The 12392-nt window shown below is 51.3% G+C and overlaps 1 long non-coding RNA gene across 1 annotated transcript; it reads right to left on the reverse strand.

Moving 5' to 3' along the window:
• Positions 1-1382: 1382 nt before the first annotated feature.
• On the reverse strand, positions 1383-10315 carry LOC120997519. The gene is made up of 3 exons (XR_005778189.1): positions 10180-10315; positions 1925-2059; positions 1383-1820 (listed from the first exon to the last, which is right to left on the reverse strand). It is a non-coding gene; the product is annotated as an uncharacterized LOC120997519 (long non-coding RNA).
• Between the last annotated feature and the right edge of the window lie 2077 nt (positions 10316-12392).

A 12392-nucleotide genomic window follows, 5' to 3' on the forward strand; every position in this document is an offset into this window, starting at 1 on the left:
CTTGAACAACATGTCCATTCTGAACTGTCCTCTCACCTTTCCTCCTACTCCCTCTTTGACCGCCTACAATCTGGCTTCCGACCCCACCATTCGACTGAGACTGCCCTTACCAAAGTCACCAATGACCTATTGCCAGCCAAAACCAAGAAACAATACTCTGTCCTCCTTCTCCTTGACCTGTCCTCTGCCTTCAACACTGTTGGCCGGTCCCCTCCGGTTGCAAACTCATCTTTTGCCATCACTGACCTGGCCCTCTCCTGGATCACATCATACCTCCCAGACCGGACGTTTAGAGTCTCCCACTCCTGTACCACCTAATCGTCTCATTCCCTCTGTTGGTGTCCCGCAAGGCTCTGTCCTAGGACCCCTGCTCTTCTCTATCTACACTGTTGGCCTGGGACAGCTCATAGAGTCCCATGGCTTTCAGTATCACTCCTACGCTGACGACACACAAATCTACCTCTCTGGTCCAGACATCACCACCTTACTATCCAGAATCCCACAATGTCCATGTTCTATATCATCCTTCTTCTCCTCTCGCTTTCTAAAACTTAACATGGATAAAACAGAATTCATCCTCTTTCCCCCATCTTGCTAAACCCTCCAAACAGATCTATCTATCAGGATCAATGGTTGCACACTCTCCCCAGTCAACCAAGTCCGCTGCCTTGGATTCTGCCCTCTCCTTCAGACTGCACATCCAAGCACTTTTATCCACCTGCCGCCTCCAACTCAAGAACATCTCCCGCATCCGTGCTTTCCTTAACTTTGAATCTGCGAAAATGCTTGTACATGCCCTCATCATCTCCCGCCTAGACTACTGCAACACTCTCCTCTGTGGCCTTCCATCTAGCACACTCGCACCCCTCCAATCTATCCTCAACTCTGCTGCCCGACTAATCCACCTCTCACCCTATTACTCCTCTGCCAATCCCTTTACTGGCTCCCCATTGCCCAGCGAATTCACTTCAAAGTACTAACAAATACATACAAGGCCGTCCACAACCTGTCCCCTCCCTACATCTCTGAGCTACTTTCCTGATACATCCCCACACGCACTCTCCGATCCTCACGAGACCTCCTTCTCTCCTCTTATTGCCTCTTCCCACAATCGACTTCAGGATTTCTCCTGTCCATCCCCCATACTCTGGAACTCGCTGCCCCAACATATCAGACTCTCACCTACAGTGGAATCCTTTAAAAGAAACCTGAAAACCCACCTCTTCAGACAAGCCTACAACCAGTGACCCTGCTGCCTCCATACCGCCATGACCAACTTCACCCGCACCTACTGTGTCCTTCTCCCATACCATGTAGATTGTAAGCCCCACGGGCAGGGCCCTCTCTCCTTCTGTACCAGTCTGTAACTCATCTTATTTATGATTAGTACAATTGTCTGTATTATGTATGTATACCTCTTCTCATATGTACAGAGCTATGGAATGAATGGCGCTTTAATAATAAATAATAATGATATAGCGTGGACCGTTTGCCTTGTATTTGTCTGGATTTTTAAACCAAATGAAAAGTTTGCTTGTTTTTTGGAGCCGAACATCATTTTGTTTTCTTCCTATGGTTACTTACACATAATCTGCAACAGCTCCATATCTTCTTACTGTCATGTTGACGCAAATTTACGTCACATGTAGTTAAGGGGTTAGAGATGCTCAATACAAGTGCATAACGAAATAGAAATTATGACAAGTGCATAACAATGGTAAAAAAAAATAAATTACAGAATATAAGCATATGATGTTGTGAACGAGGTGACATGATCCATTCAATCTTCAAGAAAGCAAATGTAAGAAGCCAACTGAAACCTGTTTAAAAATAAAGGGGAAAAAAAGTGAATATATAAACCAGAAAGAAAGACCAAAAAAATTTACTAGGCAAATAATTATTATCTTTTTTTTTTTTTTATTACCTTTCATACAATATCCATTCTTTTGCATTTTCCCTAAGGCTCGATGTTCTCAGGAAACATCACCACCAGGTATCTTTCTGGTAACGCGCGTCAACCCCTATTGTTGTCTGCCTCTGATATGACCAGACCATGCACCTGCAAAAAAAATTTGCCTCAAAAATGAATGTCTTGCTCTTATCCATGTCACATTTCTATCAAAATGTTCATTTAAATAGTTCAAATATTTCTATATTTTAAAATCACACTTCCATAAAATATAGCCTTTCTCTAACAGTGCATTAGTCCCTCTCTGCACAGTAGAATACAATGGACCACAGAGGAGTCCTGTATAATGCATCCATAAGCTAACTTAATAGACTACACAGATATACAGTCATGTTACCTTCTGGCATTCAGTTAGGAACAACATTATATGACATCTGTTGGTAACTGAATAGGAATAAATCTTATCTTTATTCCAGCATAGTGTTTGTGTAATACAGTTAACTTTATTAACAAAAGAAAGAGGAGACAGAACCACATGCAAGCAGCTTTTACACAGATACGATAAGAAGATGTTGGAGGTGGTAATACTGTCGAAGTTCAACTCCTCCATTCACTACTTTTACCTGGATACGCAGGGTCATATGACCTGTGTGGTGAGCACATTAGTAATTGTATGGACTAGGTATGGCTTTAGTCCATAAGTCATTGATGTAGACTGTTATATAGGCTAAAACACTATTTACATTTTCAAGATATAGTTATAATAGTGGAACTCTAGCATTATTTCTAATACATGAGTATTACACTCACCGGTAATTCGGTTTCCTGGAAGTCTCCATGACAGCACAAACTGAGATTGCCTTCCTCTGATAGGACAGGAAAAAGCACACAGAGGTTAAAAACCCCACCCCCACCCCTCATCGCCAGTGTATTATAACAGGACTAGGACAAGGGGTAGAACGTAAAACTAGCCAAATAGTCTATTGACAAAGAAAAAAACAAGGGCGGGACAAAGCTGTGCTGTCATGGAGACTTCCAGGAAACCGGATTACCGGTGAGTGTAATACTCATTTCCCCAGTCGTCTCCATGACAGCTCAAACTGAGAACTAACAAAGTAACTTAGGGAGGGACTACAGCACCTAGGACTTTACATCCAAAGGCCAAGTCCTCGTCAGCAAACACATCCACCCTATAATGCTTGGTGAAGGTGTGGGCCCTCTTCCAGGTAGCTGCCCTGCAGATCTGTTCTAACGAAGCAGAGGCTCTTTCAGCCCAAGAAGTGGAGACCGATCTAACTGAGTGGGCTCTAAGGGATGGAGGAGCCTCTCTACCGGAGGCTTTATAGGCCTCGGAAATGGTGCATCTAATCCAGCGGGATATAGAGCTCTTCGCTGCCTTCCTCCCTTTGTTTGGACCTGAAAACTGGATAAATAAATTCTTGTCGATACGCCACTCCTCTGTGGCGTGTAAATAATGAAGAACTGAACGCCTAACGTCTAAATTGTGGAATCTAGATTCCTGCTCGTCTTTAGGGTGAGGAAAAAAAGACAGGATAACTATGTCTTGCGACCTATGAAAAGAGGAGACCACTTTGGGGAGAAAACAGGGGTCTAATTTGAAAATGAGCTTGTCGTCTAGCACCTTGAGGAAGGGTACCTGTATGGACAGGGCCTGGAGCTCGCAAACCCTCCTTGCGGAGGATATGGCCACTAGGAAGATGGTTTTCAAAGTGAGCCACTTAATAGATAGGGAGAGCAGAGGCTCAAACGGAACATCTGACAGTCTTAAAAGGACGGTGTTGAGGTTCCATGGTGCGACCATATTCCTGACTCTGGGTTTTAGTCAATCTGCCGCTTTCAGGAATCTTGCTACCCAGGGGACCTCATAAAGGCTGGTATTATAGAGGGCCCCCAAGGCAGACACCTGAACTCGCAATGTGTTAGGAGCAAGACCCAAATCCAGCCCATCCTGGAGGAATTCCAGGATAAGCGGGATATTAGGGGTGGACTGGTTGAACCTGACTCCGCCCCAGGAGGCGAACTTCCTCCAAACCTTGAGGTACGCTTTGGAGGTGTTGGACTTCCTACTGAGTAAGAGGGTCTTGACACTCTTTCAGAGAGCCCTAGCAAGAGGGATTGCTCAGAATCCAAGCGGACAGCTTGAGGAGGTTGGTATTGGGGTGCGGTATGGGACCCTGGGTTAGAAGACCCTCCTCCGGCCGGAAACGAATGGGATCTTCCGGGCTGAGGGACCTGAGGAGCCCGAACCAGCTTCTCCTGGGCCAGAATGGGACCACCAGAATCCGTCTGTACCCTTCGGACTGAAACTTTTGGAGCACTCTTGGGATTACTGGTATAGGGGGAAAGGCGTAGACTAGGCCAGTCATCCAGCTCTGGGTAAAAGCGTCTATTGCCACACATGGGTCTCTTCGATTGAGGGAGAAGAAATTCCGAACCTTGTGATTCTTTGCGGATGCGAACAGGTCTAGGACGGGATTCCCCCCAACGGTCCCGAATCTGTTGGAAAGCGGTCTGGGACAAAGACCACTCGCCTGGATCCAGACTTTGCCGACTGAGGTAATCTGCCTGGAGATTCAGGGATCCCTTTAGATGTACTGCCGCAAGGGATTGTAGATTCTTTTCTGCCCAGAGGAAGATTCGGTCTGAGAGCCTCTGGAGATGACCGTGTCTTGTTCCTCCTTGGTGCTGGATAAATGCCACCGCAGTGGAATTGTCCGAATGGACCAGGACGTGGCGATTTTTGGATGGACCTGAGACCTTCCCACACCGCACGGAGTTCTCTGTAGTTGGAGGACATCCTTCTCTGGTCCTCTGACCAAATCCCTTAAAAAGTCTCCGAAGCCGTGAGGGCTCTCCAGCCCCGAGAGCTGGCGTCCGTCGTGAGGGAAAACACACTTTCCTGCCTCCATGGAACTCCCGATTCCCGGTCTTGAGTCACCAGCCCAGTGAAGCCTTTACCTCCCGGGACACCGACAACCCCTGGTCCAGGGATGATCGATACCCGTTCCATTGTTTTAGAACCAGCTTCTGTAAGGTTCTCGTATGGAATTGGGCCCAGGCTACCGCGGGGATGCAGGAGGTGAGATGGCCCAGCATTTCCATGCCCTGTCTTATTGAGCAACGGGACTGCTTGGTGAAGTGGAGGACCCTTGACCTCAGCTTCTGTACCTTTAGCGGAGGGAGGAAAGATTTTTGAAGAGCTGAGTCCAAGAGGATACCCAGGAATACCTTCCGATGGTCTGGCAACATGTCGGACTTTTCCCGGTTGATCAACCAGCCCAAGTTCTGGAGGCGCGAGAGAACCACTTGGATGTGTCTGCGAAGGAGATCTGAGGTTTCTGCTACTATTAGCAGGTCGTCTAGGTAAGGGACGATTATTATCCCTTCCTTGCTTAGGGAGGCTACGACCTCTGCCATCACCTTGGTGAATATGCGGGGTGCCGATGATATGCCGAACGGGAGGCACTTGAACTGATAGTGGTAAGCTGTCCCGCCTTGCTCCACCGCGAACCTCAGAAATCTTCTGGAACGGAGCTGTATTGGGATATGGAAGTATGCGTCGGAGAGGTCTATTGTAGCCATCATAGACCCTCCTTTGATGAGCTTCACCGCTGACTTGACTGTCTCCATCCTGAACTTGTGGTAGGTGATGTGTTTTCAGGGGTTTTAAATTTATGATGGTCCGAAAATTGCCATTCGATTTCCGGATCAGGAATAAAGGGGAATAGTGACCCCTCCCCAAATCTCTGGCAGGAACCTTTTCTACTGCCCCTGGGCGTAATAAGTTTCTTACGCCCTCGGATAAGGGGGACTCGAGGCCCCTGTTGAGCTTGGTCAGGACGAACCTGTTTTGATGAAGAGGGAGAGGGATCTCCCCTGTTGGGATTAAGGAAAAAACCTTTTCCTCTCCCGCCTCTCGTAAATCCGCGACCCTCGCGGCTCCTCCTATCGGCGCTGGAATCCTGCTGGGGCCTCTGAAAAAACTGTCTCCTGGACTTGTCCTCTGGAAAGCCCTTCTTACGGTCCGTGGCGTTCAAGGATTTTGTCCAGGTCGGAGCCGAACACGTACTGACCGTGAAAGGGTAGAGATATCAGCCTGTTTTTCGATACGGTGTCGCCCGACCAGGCTTTAAGCCATAGTACCCGTCTGGTGGTGTTGGACAGAACCGCCGTGCGGGCAGAAAGCCTAACCGATTCTGCAGCGGCATGGAAGAAAGTAGCCTTCTTCAGAAGAGGAATACTATCCCGGATCTCCTCCCGAGGGGCCCTATTCGCTATATGGTGCTCTAGCTGTTCAAGCCACACTGCGAGTGTACGAGCCACACATGTCGCTGCTACCCCCGGTTTTAGGAGAGCTGCTGTAGCTTCCCAGGTCCGCTTGAGCAGACTCTCGGCTTTCCTATCTAGAGGGTCCTTGAGCTGCGCTGCGTCCTCAAACAGAAGGACCATTCGTTTTGCTACTTTAGCGACGGGAGCATCCACCCTGGGAATGGCCTCCCAGTCGGCACAGTCCGCTTCGTCGAAGGGGTATCGCCTTTTGAGGCCCCGTGGGATAAAGGAACCCTTCTCTGGCTTCTCCCATTCTGCCCGTATCATCTTCTGGATATTGTCTGGGACCGGGAACACAGATTTGTGCCTCTCCCCTAAAATCTCCTCCTGGACTGACTTGGATCTCTTAGGGACCTCCATCTTAATAGTGGCCCTTATGGTTCGGATCAATTCTTCTATATCCTCTGGGTTAAAGAGGAATCTCCTGTACTCACTACTTTCCTCCAATTCCTGAGATCTAGCCGAAGTCTCCGCATCTGACAAGACGGAGTCGGCCGAGTACAGATCACTCCCGGAGTAGTCCAGGCCTCTGGAAGAGGGTGGTCTGCGGCCCTGACCGGGCTGGGGTATAGGGGAGGCAGGGGGGTCCCTAGCGGCCAATGCTGATTGGACCTTCGTTCTGACCAGAGTCTTGATCTCCTCTATGAAGCTAGAGGACTCTGCCTTCACCACGGTAGAGGTGCAGTCCTTACATAGTAATTTGGACCCTGAGGAAGCAAGGCGCTTAGAACAGACGCCGCACTTCCTGGGTCTGGATTTAACAGAGGAGGAAGACTCCTTTTCTCCCTGCAACACCAAGGGAGGAAGAGGTCAACCACTGCAGGGAAAAAACAGCAATAAGAAAGAAGGCCAGCAGGCTACTCACACCGCCCAGAGTGGTAGGAGGCTCAGGAACCGAGCCAGTGGTGGTAGGGGCGCTCATCTTCGCAGCTCCCGTCTACCTGCGTTGCTGTCAGCAGGTAGGGTGACCGTGGAGACCTCAGATCGGCAGACTCTGCTTTCCTTTTTCGAATTTGGCGCCGGCCGCGGCCTCCGTGACGTCACGACGCTGGCCACGCCTCCCGGCGTCTGACGTCATCACCCGGCGACTGGAGGGAAGCGCGTCACAGCGTCGCTCCAGCCGCCCTACCTCACTGCTTTAAGCCCGCCTGGGCCGCCGCAGAGGGAACTTCGCCGGGATCACCATGAGTGAGGGTGACCCGGACCCCGGAACCGACCTCCGGTCTAACAGGTGACATCCCGCCGTAGCAGGGTGAGAAGAAAAAGGGGAAAAAAATTAGAAAGCTAGGAAACCCAGAAGGTCTCCCAGCACCTCTCTGGCATTCCTTCCTTGACAGGACAGGAAAAAACACTGGCGATGAGGGGTGGGGGTGGGGTTTTTAACCTCTCTGTGTGCTTTTTCCTGTCCTATCAGAGGAAGGCAATCTCAGTTTGTGCTGTCATGGAGACGACTGGGGAAATATAAATTACAAAATGTAATGATTTCATAAAAGTCTATTTTTATATATTAAGATTTTTTCTATAAGCAATGCGCCGCACAGACCTGTCACTTACCAGTAGGAGGAGCTCCCGGCCGGACACAGACATCGCAGCTCGCAGGTAAGTATAATGCTTCTATTTATTGCTAAGTAACAATGGCAGCGATGGTAACCGATCGGAGCCCCAGCGATTAAACTGGGACTCCGATCGGTACTCTCCGCTGCCACCAATGATGGGGGGGGTGATTTTAATTTAGGGGGGGGGGGGGGAGGCAGCACTGGTCATATTTATAGAGGGAGGGGGGCCGCACTGGTTACAATTAATACTGGGGAGGGAGGGGGGGCCGCACTGGCCATCAATAAGGGGGCAGTCATGTACACAGTTCTCAGTATTTTCTAACTTGAAGCGTCCCCATCACCATGGGAACGCTTCTGTGTTTAGAATATACTGTCGGATCTGAGTTTTCCGAAGTGAAAAATCAGATCTGAAATAAACAGTTATGCAAACGGATCCGTTCTGAACGGATACAAGCATTTGCATTATAGGAGCGGATCCGTCTGTACAGACACCAGACGGATCCGCTCCTAACGCAGGTGTGAAAGTAGCCTTAGGGCTCTTTCACACTTGCGTTCTTTTCTTCCGGCATAGAGTTCCGTCGTCGGGGCTCTATGCCGAAAGAATCCTGATCAGTTTTATCCTAATGCATTCTGAATGGAGAGAAATCCGTTCAGGATGCATCAGGATGTCTTCAGTTCCGGAACGGAACGTTTTTTGGCCGGAGAAAATACCACAGCATGCTACGCTTTTTGCTCCGGCCAAAAATCCTGAAGACTTGCCGCAAGGCCGGATCCGGCATTAAGCTAAACGTCGTTTCGGTGCATTGCCGGACACGATGTTTAGCTTTTTCTGAATGGTTACCATGGCTGCCGGGACGCTAAAGTCCTGGCAGCCATGGTAAAGTGTAGCGGGGAGCGGGGGAGCAGTGTAGTTACCGTCCGTGCGGCTCCCCGGGCGCTCCAGAGTGACGTCAGGGCGCCCCAAGCGCATGGATCACGTAATCACATGGACACGTCATCCATGCGCATGGGGCGCTCTGACGTCATTCTGGAGTGCCCCGGGAGCCGCATGGACTGTAAGTATACCGCTCCCCACTACTACTATGGCAACCAGAACTTTAATAGCGTCCTGGCTGCCATAGTAACACTGAACGCATTTTGAAGACGGATCAGTCTTCAAATGCTTTCAGTACACTTGCGTTTTTCCGGATCCGGCGTGTAATTCCGGCAAGTGGAGTGCACGCCGGATCCGGACAACACAAGTGTGAAAGAGCCCTTAGCCATACACCCACCAAGCGAAAACCTCACCTGCTACTACCCCCCACCCCCCTTGCAGAGCATTCCAGCAACCCCCCCACCCCCCTTGCAGAGCATTCCAGCAACCCCCCCACCCCCCTTGCAGAGCATTCCAGCAACCCCCCCACCCCCCTTGCAGAGCATTCCAGCAACCCCCCCACCCCCCTTGCAGAGCATTCCAGCAACCCCCCCACCCCCCTTGCAGAGCATTCCAGCAACCCCCCCACCCCCCCTTGCAGAGCATTCCAGCAACCCTCCCACCCCCCTTGCAGAGCATTCCAGCAACCCTCCCACCCCCCTTGCAGAGCATTCCAGCAACCCTCCCACCCCCCTTGCAGAGCATTCCAACAACCCTCCCACCCCCCTTGCAGAGCATTCCAACAACCCTCCCACCCCCCTTGCAGAGCATTCCAGCAACCCTCCCACCCCCCTTGCAGAGCATTCCAACAACCCTCCCACCCCCCTTGCAGAGCATTCCAGCAACCCTCCCACCCCCCTTGCAGAGCATTCCAGCAACCCTCCCACCCCCCTTGCAGAGCATTCCAGCAACCCTCCCACCCCCCTTGCAGAGCATTCCAGCAACCCCCCCACCCCCCTTGCAGAGCATTCCAGCAAGCCCCCCACCCCCCTTGCAGAGCATTCCAGCAACCCCCCCACCCTCCTTGCAGATTCCAGCAACCCTCCCACCCCCCTTGCAGAGCATTCCAGCAACCCTCCCACCCCCCTTGCAGAGCATTCCAGCAACCCCCCCACCCCCCTTGCAGAGCATTCCAGCAAGCCCCCCACCCCCCTTGCAGAGCATTCCAGCAACCCCCCCACCCTCCTTGCAGAGCATTCCAGCAAACCCCCACCACCCTTGCAGAGCATTCCAGCAACCCCCCACCACCCTTGCAGAGCATTCCAGCAACCCCCCACCACCCTTGCAGAGCATTACAGCAACCCCCCCCCACCACCCTTGCAGAGCATTCCAGCAACCCGCTCCTAAGCCTCTGGGGGAAATCAACTGTACTTCTTGCAGACTCCAGACTAACTCTATAGGCCCCCTGCAGAGTATTACTTAGCCATACACCCACCAAGCGAAAACCTCACCTGCTTCTGCCCTTGTCCTCACCAGATCAAACCACTCAAAAGCCCGGGAAATCAACTGTGCTTCTTGCAGACTCCAGACTGGCTCCGCCTACTCGAGTCTGGTCACATGGGCATGACGTCATCAGAGGTCCTTTAGCTGGCTAGGAAATAGCATCTACCATACAAGTGTAATTAGTGGGCGGGGCCTATCCTCCACTGCGGGCCCCCTTCCCCCAGGGGCCCCATAGCAGCTGCGTGGTCTGCCTCTATTGGAGGTACGCCACTGGTTAGCTTATACCAGTGGTCGGCAAGCCGCGGCTCGCGAGCCACATGCGGCTCTTTTTATCCTTGAATGCGGCTCTTTGGTGCGGGCTGGCGGGTGGGCGGCCGCGCAGCCATATCGCGCCGCTCAAGCTTGCAAAATGTCCGTCATGCGCCTCCTGCCCCGTCTGTCTGCTCCTTCCACTTTATGAATGAAGCAGGCAGGCGGGGCAGGAGGTGCATGACAGAGGGTGAGATGCAGTGGCGTAGCTACAGGGGTCGCAGCGGTCGCAATTGCGACCGGGCCCCTGAGCCAGGGGGGCCCACGGCCCCCCCACCGCCTCCTATTCAAAATGTGATCTAACAGTGTCGGGGGCAGTGCGCACGGCGCAGCGCAGTAGGCAGCTCACGTGTGTCAGAGGAGAGTGAGGAGGAGCCGCCCGGAGGCGTGGTTTCCGTGCATCTCCGGATCCCTCCCAGTCAGACACTCAGAAGCAGCAGGCGGCAGTGACTGTGCGGACGTGCGGTGAGTTTTGAATAGCCTCTGGCCGGGCCCTCTACAGTACTTTATAATACAGATGAAGGTCGCAGTCAATGGGGAGGTGTGGAGACTAACGTCGGGGGAAGTTTTAGTAAACAGGGATGAATTGGGATTAATGACTGAACTGTGCTGAGGGAAAATAGCCCTCAAAAATGAACATAGGCTCTGAGGGAAAATGTTCTGTGAGCTGTGGAAAATGTTCTGTGAGCTGTGGAAAGTTTTCTTCAAAAATAAAAGTTTAAAAATAATAACCAATGACTATGAGTCTTAAGCAATATGTCCGCCATTACTGCGCGCAAAAAAGTGGTCACCCTCCTTTCCAAGAACACCGAATGGCAAATATCAAATGCCGCTTTCCCGAGTGCCCCCGTGGGCTTCATGTATTTCATGTGCCTCCTCCCTTCCCCCCACTAATACATTACTTTACTTACTGGAGGGCACTTATGGGGGATATCTGTGGAGGGCACTTATGGGGGATATCTGTGGAGGGCACTTATGGGGGATATCTGTGGAGGGCACTTATATAGCATCTTATGCTATATATGTGTCATCCACAGATATCCCCCATAGTTGCGTCATCCACAGATATCCCCCATAGGTGCGTCATCCACAGATATCCCCCATAAGTGCGCCCTCCACAGATATCCCCCATAAGTGCGCCCTCCACAGATATCCCCCATAAGTGCGTCATCCACAGATATCCCCCATAAGTGCGTCATCCACAGATATCCCCCATAAGTGCGTCATCCACAGATATCCCCCATAAGTGCGTCATCCACAGATATCCCCCATAAGTGCGTTTAATAAAAGTAAAAAATTATAAAGATTAAATGAAATAATAATCAAGATCCAAATAAAAGAAAGTACATATAAAAGTATGTAAAAACACACTCTGGGCTCATGCCCACGAATGTAAGGGCGCCGTGCCTGAGCTCTGGACCGCAAATAGCGGTCCGTCCGCAATGCACGGACACAGACCATGGGGCAGCTGCATGAGGATCGCGGACCCATTCACTTGAATGGGGTTCACGATCCGCATCCGACTGCCCGCACCGGAAAAAAGTAGCGCATGCTAAAGTGAATGGGTCCATGATGCGGGCTGCACACGGCCGTGTGCAGCCCGCATCATGGACCCATTCACTTCAATGGGTCCAGGATCGGGGATATGAGTGCTACAGTGTGCTTCCGTGGTGCTTCTGGCTGTGCCTCCGCACCGCGAAAAAGTAGTGCATGCGCTACTTTTTTGCGGTGCGGAGGCACAGCCAGAAGCTCCACGGAAGCACTCTGTAGCACTCATATTCCGGATCCTGGACCCATTGAAGTGAATGGGTCCTTGATGCGGGCTGCACACGGCCAGTGCCCGTGTATTGCGGACCCGCCGTATGCGACCTGCAATATGGAAATGGCGGGCACACGGTCGTGTGCATGAGCC

This window comes from Bufo bufo, chromosome 4 (genome assembly GCF_905171765.1).
Source record: "Bufo bufo chromosome 4, aBufBuf1.1, whole genome shotgun sequence".
Lineage (NCBI taxonomy): Eukaryota > Metazoa > Chordata > Amphibia > Anura > Bufonidae > Bufo > Bufo bufo.